Source organism: Equus asinus, chromosome 3 (assembly GCF_041296235.1).
Source record: "Equus asinus isolate D_3611 breed Donkey chromosome 3, EquAss-T2T_v2, whole genome shotgun sequence".
Taxonomy (NCBI): Eukaryota; Metazoa; Chordata; class Mammalia; order Perissodactyla; family Equidae; genus Equus; species Equus asinus.
Window position 1 is genome coordinate 55,543,016 of NC_091792.1, and position 21,155 is coordinate 55,564,170.

The window sequence follows — 21,155 nt, forward strand, 5'->3', positions numbered from 1 at the left end:
CACTCTGCCCACTGTGTTTGCTCCTCTTCTTACCGAGGCAACTAGCTGCATGCAAGTGTAGTCTGATATCTCCTCACCTAACTGTACCACATGTCTTTTGTTTTCTACCTTGAGACTTCCTTGCTGCTTTTTGGAATTCCTGCAGGAGTCTGGTCAACCATGCTGGTTCATGAACATACATGGAGGTACAAAGGAATTAACATTCCTCTGGGGAAGCTACCCAATACCTCAGAGGACAACCAGTAGAACTGAGTCACAGTAGCACATAGTGGTAATCTACTCAATAACGCATACTTAGATTGGCCTTTTCTCTTGTCCTATTTCTCTTTTTCTAGTGGCCCTATTACTGTTTCCTGGGATCACTTCCCAAAATAAACTATCTGTACACAAGTCCTGATCTCTGAAGGTCAGATATGGCCTTTCTGTTTTCACCCTTTTTCATCTCCAAATCATTGCCCTTCTTCTGGCCAGGCATATCTTTCTAAAATGCAAAAGGGATCATGTTACACCATTATTTACAACTTTTCTTTGCACTCCAACAGCAAGACATTCCTTCATGGTACACATTGTCCTCTGTACTTGACTTGGAGAGTCATGTCTAGAGCACGAATGGGTAAGACCCTTAAACCTCAAAGAAGGTAACAGGAATGTTGAGAAAGCAGAATTCACTGCTCTTTCTCCCTGACTTGGAGGGCAAGAGAAAGCTTCCTGAGCTATTTTGGGAAAAGGAGAAGAAGCTATGCAAGGAAGGATAGCTTTGAGAAAGATAATATTTTTCTTTGATTCAAAGCATATTTTTCATTATGTACATTAACTGTTTCAGAGAATCTCAATCAGTTTCATTCAGTTCACTCATCCATGTATTCAGCAAACTTACATCTAGGAAAGAACTCAGTAATTACTCTTCTTATCTCAGTGATGTCCTATATTTAGGCAGCTTTTTTCTTGTCTGGAAGAGGCTGGGTTTAGTTAATCTTAGCTCCTTCAGAATGGGGCTTATTAAGGATGTGCACCAACACTGGTAGGCAGATAGAAGACTGAGACAAGAAAATGCAGTCGGAAAGCTCTCCTTGGGTACTTCTAAAATATTAATATAAGTGCCCCTTTATTTGCTAGTATTTGGGGTATAAATTCGCAACCAAGGTACCTGAGTTTAATTACTCATCTCTGCTCCTAATTAGTTATGCAAACTTGAGCAAGATCCTTAGTTTCTCTAAACCTTATTCTCCTCATTTGTAAAATGAGGATGAAGTAATCCCTGCTTTAGTATTGTTTGAAGATGAAATAAGATAATGTGATAAAAACTGATCCCAGCTTCCAGCATATGATAAGTACTTAGTAAATGATAGTGTCCTTGTCTTTATCATATTCCCATCCCTCTATTTCATTGTGCTAAATAGCTGGTTAAATGGATATCTTTCCCCTTCCGTTGAATTAACCAGTAGTTTTATAATGGGTAGAATTTATGGCTCTTGAGTTTTCTAGACACAGAGCTTTAAAGGGCTTGATGACTCTTGGTCCTATGTTCACTATATACATTTCAACCTGTTCAGGGAGAAGACTTGATAGACATTGAAGACTTTTAGTCAATAAAGTACCAGGAAAGTGTTAAGAAGCCAATAAGGCTAAATATTTACAGGATGAAGAATTGTGAATATGTCTATCATAATAGAAATGGGAAAATTCAGGGAAAGGGTAAAACGTGCCCTATCCTTATGTGTGTACGTGATGGAAGAGGGAGCTGAAATCTTTCCCTTCTACTTTTCCCATTTCAAATGTCAATATCATAAGAGTGAGGATGAATCTCTGGTAAAAGTGAGGGGTTAGGAAGGTTGGGAGGTATGGGATGAGGACACTGTGGGTGTTATGGAGAAGTTCGGCTGAGGGTTCCCCTCTTTATCACTCTCTCATTGGATTTTTGAGGGCTCTTTTTCCTTTTGAGAGATATTTCTCACACTACAGAGCTACAAACAAAGATTAGGGCTCAGAGGACAATAAGCAGGGTGCTGGATGCTTAGAACTTACTCTTGGATTTAGGAAGTTCCCCTACGGAGACTAGTACGATTGACCAGATGAGAAGAGAAGGCAGGGCAGGAATTCAGACTAGGAATCAAGTTATGCGTGTGGTAGAAGCATTTTCTGGGCTGTAGTCCTCCAAGAAACATAACGATGACTGATGGTGTGGGGCAGCAATGAGGAATCCCGTGCATACAGTTGCATCAACAACAGAAAAAAGCTGATGTTAACTTACAGCCTTATACTGTCAGTATACCTAATAGTAAGATAAATGGGTTGAGGAATAAATGACCACTAGTATTTTTTTCTGGTGGAGAGGGGTTGCCTAACCAGCCAAATCTTCTTTACACAGAGGTGGGATGAATATGTGAGACAGGTAATTACCCCAGGACACATCTGTGCACCGATATGATTAGTGTTCTTGTACTCTGGCTTTGCAGAATGGCTGATGCCAATGGGAGGGGGCAGTTAATAGTTCTTTGCTTTTTCCTCAGCTTAGAACTACTTACTGGGTGTGAAGCTTTGTTTAGGCCAATGAAATTAATGACTTGAAAATTTCAGCTTTTACTAGAATTAATTGTATTTAATCAGACTCTTAACAAAACTCAATTTTGTCGGCTGATGAAATCAGAAATTGAGAAGGCATAAAGGTAAGGATGAGTTGAGTCATCTGAGAATGGGGAGGCTTCCTCAGAACACAGCACCATTAGTAGACAGAGGGACAAGTTTGGAAGAAGGATGCAATTTGCCTTTATGAGAAGGTTTTAAAAAATGTGTGACTAGTCACGATTTCAGGCCTATGATTGTGAATATAATTTTAATGGTCTGGACAAGAAATAAGTCTAAAAACAGGCACAGCCTTTGATGTGTTGAGAGATGAGGTTGATGGACCCATTTTAGATTCAGTGGCTGAATAATGATAACTAAAAAGCTGTAAAAAGCTTCTTTTCTGAGAGACTGAAACAATGGTTTATAATGATTCTCTACAGATTTGTTGAAAGGTGTTCATTTTAATTCAAGGTTATCTTTGAAATTCTGGCCCAATACTTCTAGATTTGATATGGAACTGATTAAAATATTCATATCCTACCTCTCAAATACTTTTGGATTTGACATTCGGAGAATTATCTTTTTTTTTTTTTTTTACTGGTTTAAATCTACAGTTTTAGAACTGGAGGGAACATTTTAGATCGTTTAATTTAAACTTCTCTTTTAAAGATGTAGAAACATGGTGCTCAGAAAAACTATGAAGTTATATGCTTATTAAAGTACCAATTGTTTACATAATCTTGAAATTTGTTATTACCTATTTGACAAAATAGCAACTTTCTGAAAATAGTTAAGAAGAAAACCTTTGTAAAGAAATGTTACTTGGTTTCTCTCTGGTATGTTTACCAGTGCTATGTGATTGTGCTGGCAAAGGTAAGGATTGAGGCAAACAGGCCTGTATCAGCTCGCATGTAGATGTCTGCAATAGACTACTAACTGGTCTCACTGTATTATTACTCATCTCTTTAGAATCTAACTCCTACATAGAGGCCAGAGTCTTCCTTAAAAAAAAAGTAAATCACATCATGTGATTTCCTTTCATTTAGAATACAATCCACACTCCTTCCAGAGGCCTACAAGTCCGTGTGCCATGCTGTCATAGGCAGAATTGTGTCCATCACCACCCGCCGCCCCAAGTTCATACGTTGAAGTCTCAACCCCCAGTACTTCAGAATATGACTGTATTTGGAGACAGTGTCCTTATAAAGGTAGTTTAGTTAACATGAGGTCATTGGAGCAAGCCCTAATTCAATGTGACTGGTGTCCTTATAAGAAGAGGACATTAGGACACAGAAATGCACAGAAGGAAGATCATGTGAAGACACGGAGAAGACAGCCGTTGACAAGTCATGGAGGGAGACCTCTGAAGAAACAACCCTGCTTGATCTCAGACTTCTTGCCTCCAGAACTAAGAGAAAATAAATTTCTGTTGTTCAAGCCACCTAGCGTGTGGTACTTTGTTATGGCAGCTCTAGCAAGCTAACTCACTTTCCTGTGACCCTAACTTCTCATTATAACCCTCTCCTCCTTAACCATTACTCTCCATTTATGTTGTCATTTGTTTTCTCCATCCAGCATAGTAAACTTAGTCCAGACTAAGAGCCATCATCACATTTGTTTTTCTCTCTGCCTAGAATCATTGGCACCATAATCTTTAATCAGCTGGCTTCTTCTTGTCTCTATAAATATAGTCTCGGCTGAGAGGTCTTCCCTCATCTCCCTGTTTAAAGTAGTTCTTCCACCAACCTCAGACACTGTCACATCACCCTGTTCTCTTCATTATAGCCTTCCTTGTTGGGAATTATGTTCTTTATTAATTCGTTTATTTGTTTGTGATCTGTTTCTTTCTTCTGTCTGTCCCAAAATAGAATGTGAGCTCCACGAAAGCAAAACGTTGACTCTTTTTCTAGGCTTATTCCCAGTGCTAGAATAAAGCTTGGCACAGAGTAGGCCCTCAACTAATATTTCTTGAATATATACATGAATGAATGAATAATGAGTTAGTTCAAAATATTATTTCTAGGGGCTGGCCAGGTAGCACAGTGGTTAAATTTGCCCGCTCTGCTTCAGTGGACCAGTGTTCACAGGTTCGGATCCTGGCCTTGGACCTAGCACTGCTCATCAAGCCACACTGTGACAGCATCCTATGTAAAATAGAGGAAGATTGGCCCAGATGTTAGCTCAGTGACAATCTTCCAAAGAGGAAGATGGGTAACAGACGTTAGCTCAGGGTCAATCTTCCTCACACACACACAAAATAATAATAAAATAAATAAGTAAAGAGAATGAACTTTAAAAAAATATTTCTAGTTAACTATTTGAGGGAAGGAGTCACAGAGAAGGTGGCAGTTGAAATGTAAGTGGCAGCATTGGTTGGATTTCCACAGAAGTTTTGAAGTAGCAATAAAATGTGGTAGAAATGATTTAAGGATAGGTATTGTGGTTGGAGAATTTAGAACAAGTCCAGGGAACATAAAATTATTATTTTTTTGAACATAGATGGTATGAAGGGAGAAGTGAAGGATAAAGGTTGAACATAGGACAATGGTTATGCTAAAGAGTTTATGGCTGAGACAAGGTAGAAGAATTTTGAGGTGTAGTGTCACTCAATGAATACAGTGTTTTTGAATGTTTTAAACTGATGGCAGTAAGTAGGATGGATTGGATGGGGAGAGCCTAGTAGTAGCAAATCATTGAAATGCAAATTACAATTAATCAGGTATTGGAAAGGAGGAAATTATCTATTCTGGTAGCCATAGAAATGACCAGTGGAGGATAAATCTATGAGTAGTTGCAGAGGCAGAAATGCCAGGGCTTGGAAATTGACTAAACGAGGTTTTGGTAGTGAAATAGAGGAAATGTCTTATATAACTTTCTAGAGTATGTATTTCTGAATTATTATAGTGATATTAACATCAATAAGGAGGGAAAGACAGAAGAAAAATCTTATGGGGGGATATCTTGAATGTTAAATATTGCTGGAACATTCAGTTAGAAATATTCAGTATTGAGATTGAAATATGTACCTTGGGCTTAAGAGAAAGGTTAGAGCTAGTAATATATATTTCAGTGTCAGCTATATAAAAATGATATTTAAGACCATGTGAGAGAAAATGCAGATGAAGTTTCCAGGGATACAGTATGGAGTAGGGAGTGGAGAGAACAAGGACAAAATTTGGGATTTGAGGGTACTCCAACACTTAGAGTACTGGGGGAAGAAGAGAAGCAATAGAAGTTGGATAAAAGATGAATCAGAATAATTTATCAGCTGTGTCCTGCATAGCAGCAACTATACAATATGGTGGAAGAAATGGGGGAGGTAACAGGGAGAAGGGGAATTATTGAGAAAATCATAAGAATGTATTCCACGGTTCCCTTATTCATTAATTCGTGACTCATATATCTTTGGCCACCATAATTTTGATGGTAATAATGATGTCCTTTGGCATATTGTATTTTCCAAAGATGATAGCAACAATAGCTCCCATTCTTCGGGCTCTTCTAGAACCTCACCACTCTCCCACCAAGAAGGAGTCTAAATTCCCTTCTCTTGAATCTTGTTGGCCTGGCAACTGGTTTATACCAATAGAATATGACAGAAACTATCATTGCATGACTTCTGAGGCGAGGTCATAAAAAGAGAAGCAGCTTCCACCTTTCTTCCTGGAAAATTCGCTCTTGAAGTCTTCACCTGCCATGTAAACAATCTGTCTGCCCTAAGGCTGCCATGCTATGAGGAAATCCAAGTTAGTCCACATGGTGGGGCCATATGGAAAAGGCCTAAGATTACATGAAGAGATAGAGATGGCCAGCTAGTCTCCAGTTGTTCCAGCTCCAGCCTCTCTGTTCTGGTTCTAGCTACAGTCTTACTGCACCTGCAAAATGGACCCAAAGCCAGAACCATCCAGTCTAGCCACTCCCAAATTCCTGACTCATGGAAATCATAAAAGATAAAATGATTGTTATTGCTTTAAGCCAATAGATTCTGGTGTGATTTTGGTTTTTTTTACAATCCAGAATTTTTAAATTCTTTTATACCTATTATGCTATGAATTCTAGGGCATAGGTTCCAGCAACTCAAGTTCCTTTCCACTGGTTCTCACAAGGTGTGGCTCTTTGTGTGGAGGGGCTTGACTCTTCAGTTGAACCAGGCACCTTTCTCTTAGGCTTCCTTCTTTTTCTGGTCATTTTCCTTCACACATTTCAGAAAGTTATCTCAGCTCTCAGTGTGTAATATTTTCAATACGTGCATTAATACTCTTGGCAAGATTCTTGCCCTTAACTTGTTGGTTTAAAAACAATGCCAACAGCATCCTAAGTAACATTGTAGACTCTTCCAGTTTTGCCACGGTGACGATTGTGGGGCATTCCTTTTGTGAACAGTTCCCATTCTCTTGATGTCTACAATATTACAGTTCTTGTAGATGCACTTGTGAGTAGCCAAGGGAACAATTCCATGTTTTCCAAAAGGCCTAGAGAGTATGTAGCTGGTGCATCTTCTCTTTTCTTTTTGTTGTCATTTTGGTGAATTACTGGGAGATGGAAGTTCTGGTCAAAAGGTTGGGGTGATTTGCTTTTCAGCAATAGAGACTGGAAGAGGTCACAATAAAAGAAACAACATTCATATTGTTTAGCTTTATGTCCACCTGTTCCGTGAGAAATTTGGCTTCCTGAATTTCTTCCCCTGAATTCTGGGAGTCCTTCTAAAATTGTGTCACACTCCCAAGAAGGCCTATCAGTTGTCCTGATGGACAGGTGGCCGCAATTTTTTTCCTCTCTTATTCTGACTCTGCAGAGCTGGTTGGGCTTGACATAGTTGATGGGTGCATCTGAGAGGTGCTCATGTATGCCCATGTTTTCCCATTCTCTCCTCCATTTTAGATGTAGGATTTCTGGAGTACAGTCCAACTCTTTAGTTTTCATGCTCCAATAGTGCCCCCCACTCATACTGGACTATGATCCTCTTTTAGAGGCTTCAAAGAAATATGGCCACATGATTTTGGTGTCTTATGGATATTTTGAATGCTCGCTTCTACTCCTTTACATGGTTCCCTCTTTCTAAGAAATAGACATGAATCCACGGAAGCTGAACAGGAAGACCATATGAGTGATAATTATAATTGCCTCTCCCTTATAATAACAATCTATTGTTCTCAAACAAAGTTGCTAAGTTTTATTTTCCTTACCTAGAACTTGGGGACAGTAATGACATTTGCCTCATGGGGCTGTTTGAGGATTAAATATGGTAGTGTTATCAAGTTCCTAATAGAGACCCTGAAACAGACCAACTTGATAGCTATTAGCTACTCTTACTGTTGTTCTTGAACTTGAAGCCCTGAAATAAATTTTTGATAAAACCATTTGATATAAATCTATACGTGAGCATACTCTTAGTTTACTTTCTTAAAATGTACCCTAACCACAGATATCTGAGTATCCATCTGTATTTCTCTATATGGCAAGTGCTGCTGCTACTGCTGCTATTTTTAGCCTCTTCACATTGGTGATTTAAAAACTCTTCACTCAAAGTCCTTCATCTCAAACTGTTTATTGTTTCATTTGAAAATAATAAGGAGTAGTAAATTGACAAAAGGCTAGCCTGTATTCCTAAAGGAAGTAATTAAATTGCAATTCTGATTATTTAGTTATGCAGAGCAGAAGGTAAAATGATAATTTGTAGGCTGTTTTATTATGCTGTACCAAATATTTATCACAGTATTAGTAAAAGAGCCATAAACTTTAGTAGACTTCAGAGATACAGCAAAGAATGCACTGCTATTGAGGAGACGGAGTCATTATAATGCAGGAAAATGCCTGGGTCTTATTAGATCCTAAGGGAAATAGCACTAGGTTAGACTTGTGGGAATCCAAAGAACTTGTTCTTCATCTTACATGAACAAGTGATGCTGAAGTGACTCAGATTTATATACATCATAAATACTGATCCTGGACTTTGGCTGTTTTTTTTTTCCTGGAGTTAAATTTCTCATGTTAGAATTTATGACATAGAAAAAAGCTCAGTGAAGGGGAATCAACTGAGGCCAACTGCTGTGTAGAGAAAATCAAGAGTTCATATGTTTAGACTTGTCATTCTCACATATTTCAATAAATATTAGAGGAGTGATATTAGCAAGTCTTTACAATGACAATTCATTTTCATGGTTTTGGCTCATTGGCTGAAGGCAAAGAAATTAATAGCTTTATTTTGTTTTATAGCACGAGCAGCATTTTGTGTGTGATATCTAAGCTACTTAGGTGATTGATGTGTTCATTGCATCTTATGGCTTATGATAATAAGTGCATATATCATACAACAAGAACTAAAACAGATATGTCCTATAACGCACTCATCTCACTCTATTTTTGTTATGATTTTTTATCCACATAAACTGCACATGATGTACACACTTGACTACTTGCCTGCAATCTTATATATTTCAAACTCCAAATGTTGCTGTTTTGGAAGTCTACTGGGATGGGCTTTCTACTTCACATTCTTTGAAATTGATCTGGTAGGAATAGCATAATATTTCAAACCACCTCATTGCAATATAAGCATCAGAGGCATACTGAAAAGCCTTTTTATGTTGATGATAGCCTAGTTATAGAGATTTACTCAATAGCAGTAATAGTCTTGGCGTGTTTCAGAATTCTTGTGACCACACATTTTTTATAAATGTTAACGGCATTCTCTACTAAGTTTGAAGGTAAGGTAGATTTCAGGGATGGTATTGTAGTACATTGTATTTGTTTCTTACAACTTTCTAAAATTCTTCTATTTTCCTGAAACATCTGGTAATAAGAAATTCAGGATGCAAGGCTAGGGGGCTTGTGTCTGTTTCCATAGGAGGGCAGCATTGTATTGGAAGGAAAATGTAAGAACGTGGAAGTATTTCCGGCGCTCTGGCTTTAAACCATTTCCTGCAAGGGGAGTGGGTGGTACTTCAAATCACACTAATAAATCTATGGATTAGTAACACGTAAGTCAGAACAGTATGCACCATAATCACTGCTGTTGATCCATTTGTCTCTCTTTGCATGGTGTATTGATTTTTCCCAAGAATGTAACAAAGAAAGAACTTTATAAAATTCCCTTATCTTTAAACTCTGCATGTTAATATATTCTTGTTGCCACTCATCTGTTAGTAATTTGCTGACAGGTAACTATTGCTGTTATAATTTAAAATAGTCTTGAAAAGCAGTGGCTGTGTTTCTGGCGAAACTTCTTATTACTGGTAATTGCCTGCATAATGAATTGCAAGTACTAGCTGGTTCCAGCTGAGAGCAAAAGTGACCATTAACTCACCTATCTGCAAAGGAGGAATTTCTTTCCAGGACTGCATGACAATCTCCTTTCTCATTTCTTAAAAGGCTCGGCTTTCTTCTGTCGGGTTCGCAGGTATCAGCTCACACACGTTTAATACTTACCTTGTCTTGTGGGACATTTACAGCAGATGAAAAAGCATCTTTATTAATTTAGAAGTATAAGAGTAGAGGGAATTGTTTGTGCATTCCTATTAAAAGTAAACTAAGCAGGCGATTAAACTGCATATATTTCAGAGACTGAGAGCTTCTCATTAAAATGGATTTTAGGATAAGTTCATATGCTCACACGGAATCTCTCAGATTGCATTTTTGATTCTTTTCACTCAGACAACCTGACACTTTCTCCTCTTGAAAAAGGAAGTAGATTGCAAGTTAGTGTTTTTAACAATGAATGAATATTTTCTTTTCCTAATTGTACTTCACTTTTTTGCCCCTCTATGTAAGCAGGGGTAGAATTTGAAGAGTGATGGGGCTGAGAAAGGCCGAACATTGAGTTTACTTTCTTGAGGGAGGCGGGGCATTGGGGTTGAGGAGGGGCTGAGAAACAGGGCAGTGTAGAAAAGGGCCCACAGACCAGGATAGAAGGATACTAACGTTTGACTGATCAGGACTTCAGGTATACTTTAGTATATAGATGATGGGGGGAAGGGGAAGATGGTTGAGATGGATGTTAAAATATGAACTCTTTTTAAAAGGGGCCTTTGCTGGGCTGGGCTGGAGCTTCAGTGGTTAAGTTCGCATGCTCCGCTTCAGTGACCCAGGGTTTCACTGGTTCAGATACTGGTTGCCTACCTAGCACTGCTCATCAGGCCATGCTGAGCCAGCATCCCATATGGCAGCGCTAGAAGGACATACAACTAGAAAATACAATTATGTCCTTGATGTTTTTTGGGGAGAAGAAAAAGAAGAAAAAAAGATTGGCAACAGATGTTAGCTCAGGTACCAATCTTTCAAAGAAGAAAAAAGAAAAAATGGAGGTGGGCCCTTTGCCAGTCTTGTGTTACTGATTATATAAATGTCACTTTTGGTTCAGTTGAGTACGCTGATGGATTTTGTTGTTGGCAAACCTGAGCTTGGATCTAAGTTTGAGAGTAGGGCCTGGAGACGTTGGATTAATCTACGTTATAAACAAGAAAAAGAATAGTAATTCCAGGGGGAATCTGGGAGGGTGGAGATGGGTGGAGTTAGGAAGGGTGGCAAGACGTAGAGAAAATCAGCACTGGGAGGTGCCTTAACAGATGGACAGTCTCCAGTGGGGAGGGTGTCAGAAGCACTTGTTCACTAGGGAGGTTTAATAATTGTTTGCATTTCTCTGGTGTTCACTCTTTCTCTCTCTGACCTTCATTAAAGTTGGCTATGCATACAAATACTGTGTGTGTGTGTGTTTTGGGGGATGGTGTTTCACTTTTGAGTTGATGTAGTTTCAGGGTTCAGATTCATAGGCTAAGAAGAAGATTCATAAATGAACCTAAGTGATCAGACTCTTGTCATACTTCCCATCTGTTCTCCTAAGGGCCCATTTATCTTTCCAAAAAAGTCGTTTGTTTTCCCACAAGTGCCCTCTCATTTCCCCTCCCTCTATTAAGATGGTACATAAGCCCTAAATTCTTACTGACCCTGTGAGTTACATTTTTCTGTGAACTCCCATGTACATGATTAAATTTATCTTTTCTCTTGCGAATCTGTCTTTTGTCAGTTTAATTCCAAGGCCCCTCCCCCTGTCACTGAACCTAAGAGAGTAGAGTTTTTCCTCCAGACAGAACCATCACTAAGTCAGTATGAATGGGTGGTATGAATGGGTGGAGAGGTACAACTTGGAAAATTACTACCACATATGCCCACTGCTGCATAATTAAATTCAGGCTGGGTTTGCCAAGGAAAATAATGTCCCCTTCTTTCAGATACACATTCACCTCACTATAGGCTGCTCTGTGACTTGGCATATGAAGTTGTTCCCCACTTTGTCAATGTAGATAAAATTCTGATCTGTTAAGTACTTTACCGTCCTTAAAAAAAAACTCACAGAATTCACATTCTCAACTTCTGTTCAAGATATTTGTGCTAAGTTTTTATTCAATAGATTTGTTTTATTTCTTCCAGCTGCAAAATTTTTGATCTTCTGCCGTCAATTGGATATGTGAGGCATCTTAATGTATGCTTCCTTTTTTGGAAGCATGCTGAACATAAATAATAAATAAATGCATATGCACTTACTGATATCTTGCACGTATGACTTCTTAAATTATTCTCATATGTTCTATCTCTTCTAATTAACATACAAGCATTTATTAAGCATGTACTGCATGCCAGGCACCATTCTGACTGCAGTGCCACCACAGAATTGCTGTATCCAAGGGATGTGTGGGAGATGGTAAGAGATGGAGAACATTTACAGTTGAATGCTGTTCTTTTATCCTGCTGTGGCATCTAGTGTCTACTGGCCATACAGGGCATGCTTAGATATAGTTGAATGACTAAATGATTGTTCATATATTTGCCCTCATTTTAGAAACCCATTTCTTCCTTACCTCCAATTGATTTTCCATCTATTCCCTTTGCCTAAAAATCTCTTGAACTGATAAACTAAAGAAAAGACAGAGGGCCTTGATATTAACCTAATATTTTATAAAGTCTGGTCCAGCTTTCCACATTGCTCTTATTACTGTCTTCTTATAATGCTTCACTTCTCCGATTGGTTTGAAATTGTTTGTCTTGTGTTTCATCTTGTTCCTTAACACTAAACTACTTATTAACCCGAACCCGTGGTTCCCTAACTGTGGCACCACAGTGAACTCACAGGAGCACTCTGGGATATTTTAAATTTTTGAGGGAAACACAGTGATGTTTCTCAGACACTGTGTGAACTATTAGCTCAAAGACGGTTCACAGTTTCAATATTCGATCACACTACAGTCCTTCTGATGACGTCATATCTTTGTGAAGCTGGGTTTTCTGCCATTGCAGCGATAGAAACCAGGACCATGTGAAAATCAACATGGAACATGAAATTTGGGTGGTGGTGTCCAAGGTTTGATTCTAAGGCTCGAGAAGTTGTTTGAGAAGTTTGAAAAAACTTGAGAAGTAATGAAGGCCCTATTAGTAAATAATTGGGCTTATTTAAAAGTGAAATAAAAATATTATAATCTTTCAATCTATATATATTAATTTTTAAAACTGAGACTCTCTTGTTAAAATGATTTTTTTTAGGTTGTTTGGATCTAACTACTTGATGAAGGGAACTGTTAGATTCCTTTTGGCACCATGAAAAAGAAATGATGAAGATGCTAAGGCTATCATGAATTCAGAAAGTTTGGAAACCTCTGACCTTGGCTCTGACTGCATCCTCTGTGCCTTGGATAGATCTGATTCATAGTGAATGCTCAACATGCATTTACTGAATAAAATGCACCGCACTTATTTTTGAGGGTAAATGTTTCTTTGAAAATTGGAATGTCTTTTTAATGAAGTTTTTTATGTTTTCAGAAATTCTCTTAATGTACATAGCTTCATTTAGAAATTTCTTACACACGTACCTGTATAAAGACTCATAGTATTAAACACAGGATACCTATATTGCAATGATTATAGTTTTATACGGGATTAGAAGAGATACTGTTTTTATAACATTTTTTGACTCAAAGATAACAAAATAAAACCAAAGTAATACAAAAGTTAGACTGACAATATTAATTATTGTCTTAAAATTTAGAAAACAGAAATTATCACTTACTTGATTTATGAAATTATGTATTAATATATAAATAAAAAATTGAATACAATTTAACTACTGCTAACATCTCTAGGTCAAAAATGTTAAATTTTTGTATGTTTGTCTTTATAATTTCCTGTTCTAGAGTTGTAATAGTATCTAGTAAATTCTTTCACTTAGTAAACCTGTGTCTTTTAATATATCTCCTCCTCCAAAATTGATACCATTTTGCTTATTATTGGCACAAATGAATTAATTTACTTAGCCATTCAACAAACATTTGTTGACTACCTGCCATTTGTAGACTCTGTGTTGGTATATACTGAAGGTCATGGAAGAAGATTAGTAGTTTATTTGGGTCCACTTTTCTTCAAAGATTCTCTAAGAAGGTATTGGATTTAACTAAAAGGAAGACATTTAAGCTCTAGTAGGGACGGCTAGAGAAACTCCCTGGAGTTTGAATTACGAGATTCTGAATTATGAGTATTGGTGAAGGTATAGTCCTTTACCTGTCAGAGGGAACCACCAAAACTCCTTCTGGTTCTATGACTTTATATTGAATTCTCTGGAATAGCAATCTCCTTGTCTGGATTGCTAATTTCCCTATTTATCTGATGCTTTTTCTATTTTTTAAAGTTTTCTCCTCCCCCATTATCATCTCCATTGCTTTGCCAAACCAAAAGCAAAGGTCTAAATGTGAGTTTTAGGAAGCCTTGGGGCCAGTTTCCAGTGTATGGTAACATCCATATGGTGGTCATGTGGACCTCACTTCTTTTGTAAACCAATTTGCAAAAATTATTTTCTTTCCTGTGTCCTATCTACAGTTTTTATAGTTTATTTTCAGTTCAGCAATCGCTTTCAATAATAAGTCTCTTGTGACATATGTTATTGTTTGAATACCAGCTGATACCCTGGTAATGAAAAACAGAAATAATAGCTCAGTGTTCAGTTTATATTTCTATGGGGAGAAAAGTGATTTGTTCATTTATACTTTTGCATAACTTGACACTTGAAGGTATGGAATGAGTCCTCTGCCTTCAACGTGAAAAATATATTTAAATCAAATCTAGTGGTGAAGTTAAACATAATAAGTTCCCAGATACTAATGGCCTTAGTTTTGTCAGAATATTTACAAACAAGTAATTAGACTTGACAATGGAAACATAAATAAGACAATTTCATAATTTAACAAAACTTTTTCTTGTTTTCAATATTGTTTCCCATCAATCATATTAAATACACATAATCAGAGTGCTCTGTAGCAAACCTTAACTTGCTACTTTTTCCTCAAAATGAAAAAAAGTCTTTCTGTTTTCCTCTTGCTATTTTGGAAAATATAAATGAAAGCTGAAAGGGTATAATATACAAAAAAATGATGTTAAGTAAAAATTGATTCCCAGAAATATGATATGTAACATTATTCATAAAATATATTTCATTCTTAATCTAAACTTGAGCTGGCTTTGTATGAAAATATATAGGAATATGAAAGAATCTACAGTATATTGACCATTGAAATTCATAGGTCATACCTTATCCAAGGAAAATAATTTTATCACTGGCATTACTTTCTTTGTTAAAAAAAAATGCTTACGTAAAAGAATTTAAAAACTTGGCAGTTTTCTTGTTAGAAATATAAATTGAGGAAACTACCCAGTAAGTTTTCATTGATTATAGATGAGAAACGACTTCTATAAATTATCTAGACGTTGTTCCCACCTTTATTTAGTATTGGCCTAAACTGATTTAGGCGCATGTCTTTCACGTAAATCCACAGAGAAAGGAGCCTTCCCAGTCTAATTCAGCGATATCTCCTAGTGCATAGAAATTGATGCTGGGTAAGTTAATGAGATACGTACATTTGGCCAAGGCATCCTTTCATCTCCCTTTTGTTTGTTTCTCTAGAACCCCTGTATCTTGCCTTCTAGTTTCCTGGTGCTCGAATGGAGACAAAAAATCAAACTGGAGAGAAGTGTGAATAGCCAGTTGCGAGTCTTGGCTAAATTTCTTACTGTGCAACTTTAGCCAGGCCATCTCACCTCTTTACACTTCTTGACCTTTCCCATAGAATGGCAATAAGGTAACAATATTGGACTTTTAGGGTTGAGATAAAGGCACATGAAAGGACTTTGCCTTTGGATGGGCTTCAGAGGTCTTTGAATATGCTAAAATTACACCCCCTTTCTTAACTTCCCTTCCTCCTACACCCAAAACTCATTGAAATTGCCAACCTTACTCAGACACCTATTGGGGAAATACTTCCTGTTCTGATTATTCTGCCTTTACATGTGTAGAAATGATCAATATTTAACAACATATGTATATTTCCAACCTGGACTTCTCTGCCAAACTCTAGCCTCATATAACCATGTTTCTACTGAAATCTTTACTGGAATGTATAGTTACCTCAAGAACAGCATGTTCAAACTTAAGTTCTGGTCTCCCCTCCCATCCAAACCTATTCCACAAGCAGCCATTTACGAACTCATTTGATAGGAATTCTATTCTACTAATAACTCTGTTCAAAAACCTTGGAGTACCTCTCTAACACCTCTTTCTCTCTCGCTATTTCCAATTATCACACAGTCTTATTGTATAAAACTTCAAAATATATCCAGGATCTGATTCTTTCTTACTACTTCTAAGTTACCATCCTGTCAAATTTTTTAAATCATTTCTTGCCTGGATTATTGGATTAGGCAATAAATATACCAACAGGGTCTCTTGCTTCAACTTTCATCCATCTATGACTATTCCCAGCAAAGATGTCAGAATGATCATTTAAAAATATTGGTTCACATAACTCAAAACCCTGTAGGGGTTCCCTGCTTCGCTTAGAGTAAAAGCCAACATCCATACCATGACCGACGAGGCCCTATATGATCAGAGTCTTATCCCCTTTCTATCTGATCAGATATCCCACGGTTTTTCTCCTCCCTCACAATTTCCAGTGAGATACTTGTTTCTTCTGTAACACACTGAGCTACTAGGCATCCTCTGTGCTCAGGTCCTTCACTCTGTCTGGCATCTCTGCATGAACCCTGGTCCACACCCCTTCTCCCCCAACATCCTCTTGCTCAACTCCCTCACCTCCTGCATCAAATCTTTGTTCAAATATCACCTCTCAAGAGGTCTACCTTGACCGTGGTATTGAAGATTGTGATCTGTCCCCACCCTACCCAGCTCCACTACTCCAAATCCTCCTTATCCTGCTCTACCCTTTTCCACAAAGCATATATCATCTTCTCAAATTCCATATTATTTACCATATTTTTCTTATTTTCTCTCTCTGAAGTCTGCATGAGGGTGGATTTCATTCATTGATGTGTCCCAAGTGCCTAGTACTGTAGCTAGCACATAAACACTTGATAAGTATTTGTTGAAAGGATGGATCATGCATTAAGCCTTCTGGAGATATTTGCATGTTAAAAAATTAGTCACTCATCCATGAGAATTGGTCTCCAATAACAAAATTCCGCGCAGTGTGGCAGACTCCTGGGGGATATCCTGAGACTATCCTGCCACTCCTCACAGTACACAGTTCGCATTTCTGGAACTTGTCTAACTGGCATGTCTGAAACTTCAGAATTAAAATCTGGGTCTATAAATATCTGCAAAACTGTTAATATGTTTGGAGATATAAAACATACATATAATGTTATAAACATAGATACATGCACATGAGGAAGTGTTTTAAGAAATTATTGGTGGGTATATGCTAATTAGTAAAAGCTCCCCTAAGATTTTATAGCTTAGCAGTTAAGACCGAAGGTTCTGAGTCTCAGTTAAATCTTGGTTACTCTACTTCCTAGCATGTGATCTTGGGTAAGTTATTGGACCTCTCTCTGCCTCTGTGAAAACTGCGCCTTCCAGGAGTTAGCTTGTGATACCCGTGGGAAAAGGAAACATAATGGCTGTATACTTCTCATAATCTGCAAAATAATATACCAAAATTTGTGTGTGGATGTTTATATTTTTGGAATATAAGTTCTTGTGTGATCCAATGAATTGTATAGTAGGCGAACCTTCAGTGATAATGTAAAGACATGAGGGTAATGATATGTATCTCATGCAGTTGTAAGAAATAAAACAATGCTTCTCAAGTACTCAGATCAGTACCTGGTACATAGTAAGTGCTCTTTTCTACATCAAAAGAAAACAAAACAAAGCAAAATAGAGTATGCGAGCATTAAGTTCTTTAATCAAGCATAACACTTTATTAAAATCTATGCCAATTATTTTTGTTCTTGTACTAACCTATATTGTAATATATGTATCATTTTATTCTTTGAAGATTTAAATCCATAATATTTGCTGTGCAAAGAAAAAACAAAAGCAGCTATGTTGATCCCTTCACTGACATGTATGTGTATGTATTATTTTCTATGTAACGAAGACAACATTTATTGTTGAAAAGTCGCACAGAAATGCATGATGAGGGCAGATAGAAAATATCAAGGAAACAAGTTATATCCTTTTCAGGATGAAGAAGTTCTTCTGAACTGCAGCACCCCAGCACCACAGGATGTCCAATTAACCTGTTCCATGAAAAGTTTCCATTGTTGAAGGACACGGAGTATATTTCACACTTAAAAGTGTATTTGTTACCTTTTCTTCAATCTCACATTTCCTTTTATGTCGCTGTGGGTTTCAACCTCTCTGTATATCTTCCCAAAAAAGAGCCAAAATAAATACAAAAATTAAACGAAGAAAAGAAACCCAGACACAACATTTAAGGTTAAAGAATAAAATTGTACAAAGTAATTAAAGAATTCAAATGAGATCTTAAACAACTTCCTCAAAGCATTGAAATTCCAATTTGAAGTCAACCTCCATATTAAAGCACCCCAGGATTTTACTACAGCAAATGACCTTTGGGAAGTGGGTGAAGAAAAGGAAGAAAGGGATACTATATTTTAATTATTTTTATTGTACTTACCTTTATTGTAATAAATGATAGTGATTGAGATGGAGGGAAAATATGGGGGGTTTCTGAGTTGCTAGTCAGATTCCACTTCTTGATCTATGTGGTTGTTACTTTATTCACTTTGTGATCACTTTGTATAATTCATCAAGGCTCTATATCAATGATTTGTGTGATTTTTAAAATGTGTGATATACTTCAATTAAAAGTTTATATAAAACTTCCTCTGCAGTATGCAACAAAATGGGTGAACCTTGAGGATATTATGCTAAGTAAAATAAGCCAATGGTACAAAGACAAATACTTCATGATTCCACTTACATGAGATATCTAAAATAGTTAAATTCATAGAATCAAAGCATGGAAAGGTAGTTGCTAGGCATTGGGGAGAGGGTAGAATGGGGAGTTACTAATCAATGGGCATAAAATTTCAGTCAAGCAAGATGAATAAGCTTTAGAGATCTGCTTACAACATTGTGTAGCCGCCCCTGACGCAGGAAGGGTTAATAATCACTGGAAAAAGCTTGCCAACAAACTGTGACCCAGAGGTGAGAAGGCCCATCAGCCAATGACGGGTAAGACCTCCAGGGCGGGGCAACCTAAGACAGGCATGGTCGCCTGGGGGCACAGATGGAGACATGTTATAGATATTGGGAGCAGGAGGGGCTGTTGCCTAGGAAATCTTGCCTGCTCCGAGATAAAAATATATGAGCACAGCAATAACATGATAATATCAAAACAGAGGCCGAGGGAGGGCTCCTTGAGAAATTGCTAAGAATTCTTGGCATTCGCTATTACTTCATCCAGAACACATGTGTATGTTTAACAGATGTAAGCTATGTATATATTGAAACGCTGGTTATAATAAACTCAGAGTGGCCATCAGCCCTCTCCGCATCTATCCTGATGTGTACACTGGATTGTGACACTGACACATTGTACCTATAATCGACAATAACGTATTATACCCTTAAAATTTTGTTAAGAGGGTAGATCTCATGTTAAGAGTTCTTTCCACACTAAAAACATGTAATAACGAATACAAAAGGAGCACCAAATGTATTAAAATGAGTGAAATATTAATTTTATCCTGCACCTTCCTGCAGTTGGGTACTGCAGTCAGCTTTGATAGCTATGGGAAAGAGAAACATAATGGGTAGCATAATTCTTAGTTTACCTAATAATATAAAATACCTAGACTTGTGTGTGGAGGTTTACCTTTTTGGAATATATGTTCTTGTGGGAGCCAATGAATTGTGTAGTAGGCAAGTCTTTAGTGATCATGTTTTAAAGGTATATTGTTCAAATTTACATTTTCCTAATTAGATCCTCTATAAAAGTAGGGCACCCCATTAAATCTTAACTTGCTTGACTTTATGCTACAGGAAGAGAAGATATTAAAGTCTAGGTATATTCCTTTCTGTTGATTTAGCAATATAAGGCATAGACATATGATATCCAAGACAATAAATAGTAAACACATTCAGTAGAATCTATTTTTAAAATGCCAGTTATCTTAGAGGCTATTTATTCATCAATGTTGTGGATATTATGGTTGATTTCTCCGATGAGTGTCAAAATCCTCTGCTATGGTGAAGAAGGACTGATAAATTCCTGCACTTTAAAATCCTGATAGATAGTGGGTAGTGTCATTGTTTCGATTTGGGAAATGTAACAACAGAAGGCGATTTGCTTAAACTGAAGGTCAGACCCCTTCCTCAGGGAGGTGGACCATAAGAGAGCTTTGCTCAGCCTGCAACACCCCTTTCCCATGTCTTTATCTTTCTCATTTCTTCCTCAAAACTGTGCATCAGTATAGACCTGCTCCAGGAACTTCTAGATTACCTGGTTAATTCTGAGGCCCCTGCTCCGTATATCCATGATGCCCTGGTCAAATCTAGCAGAACACTTTATAAATGAAAAGATTTGCAAAGATTGGTTTTCTTGTCCTCAGGGCATAGTCAATAGATGCTTGTGGAATGAAAGAACTGTCACTTGAGGCTGTTAAGTTTCAGAGGCAAAACTGTGTACCTCCTTGCTAATAATCAGAAGATGTCTAGTGGTAAGAAACATGCTCAAAACTTAATTGTTTTAATTATTTAAGAAAACTAAGAAAAGCAAAAAAAAAGGAAAGAAAGAAGGAAGGAAAGAAAGAAAAGGAAAGGAGAAAAAGAGAAACTTAAGCTCAATAGGGTTGACAAGTTTCTAAAAGGAGGCTCGTGGAGCAGATTCCTCTGTGCCTCACAAAATAAGTAGCTTACTATTGACCAATGGGCTAATTTCATTCTGAAACTAAGATTTTTTTGAAAATTGAGAACAAGCTGCAATGAGTTATAGTAGAGAAAAATCAAAGAAATATAACCTAAGGTAGAAATCACATGTGTCTTGAGTTACTCATTTTTAAATTTTAATCCCTGAACTAAACATCCCTGTCTATTAATTTTCTCCCTCTTATTCCAAAAATCTTTCTGTAAATTGTAAGTGGAGATTCAAAAGCTTTGAATTTGACTGATAGTTGTGTAAGAAAGGGTTTGGTTCTTGGAACCAGATTAAAAATAAATTTCATCCAACCAAGCCAAAAAACAAAGATGGGGCTATCCATGAAGAGACCGACTAAATGGAGATGCATCT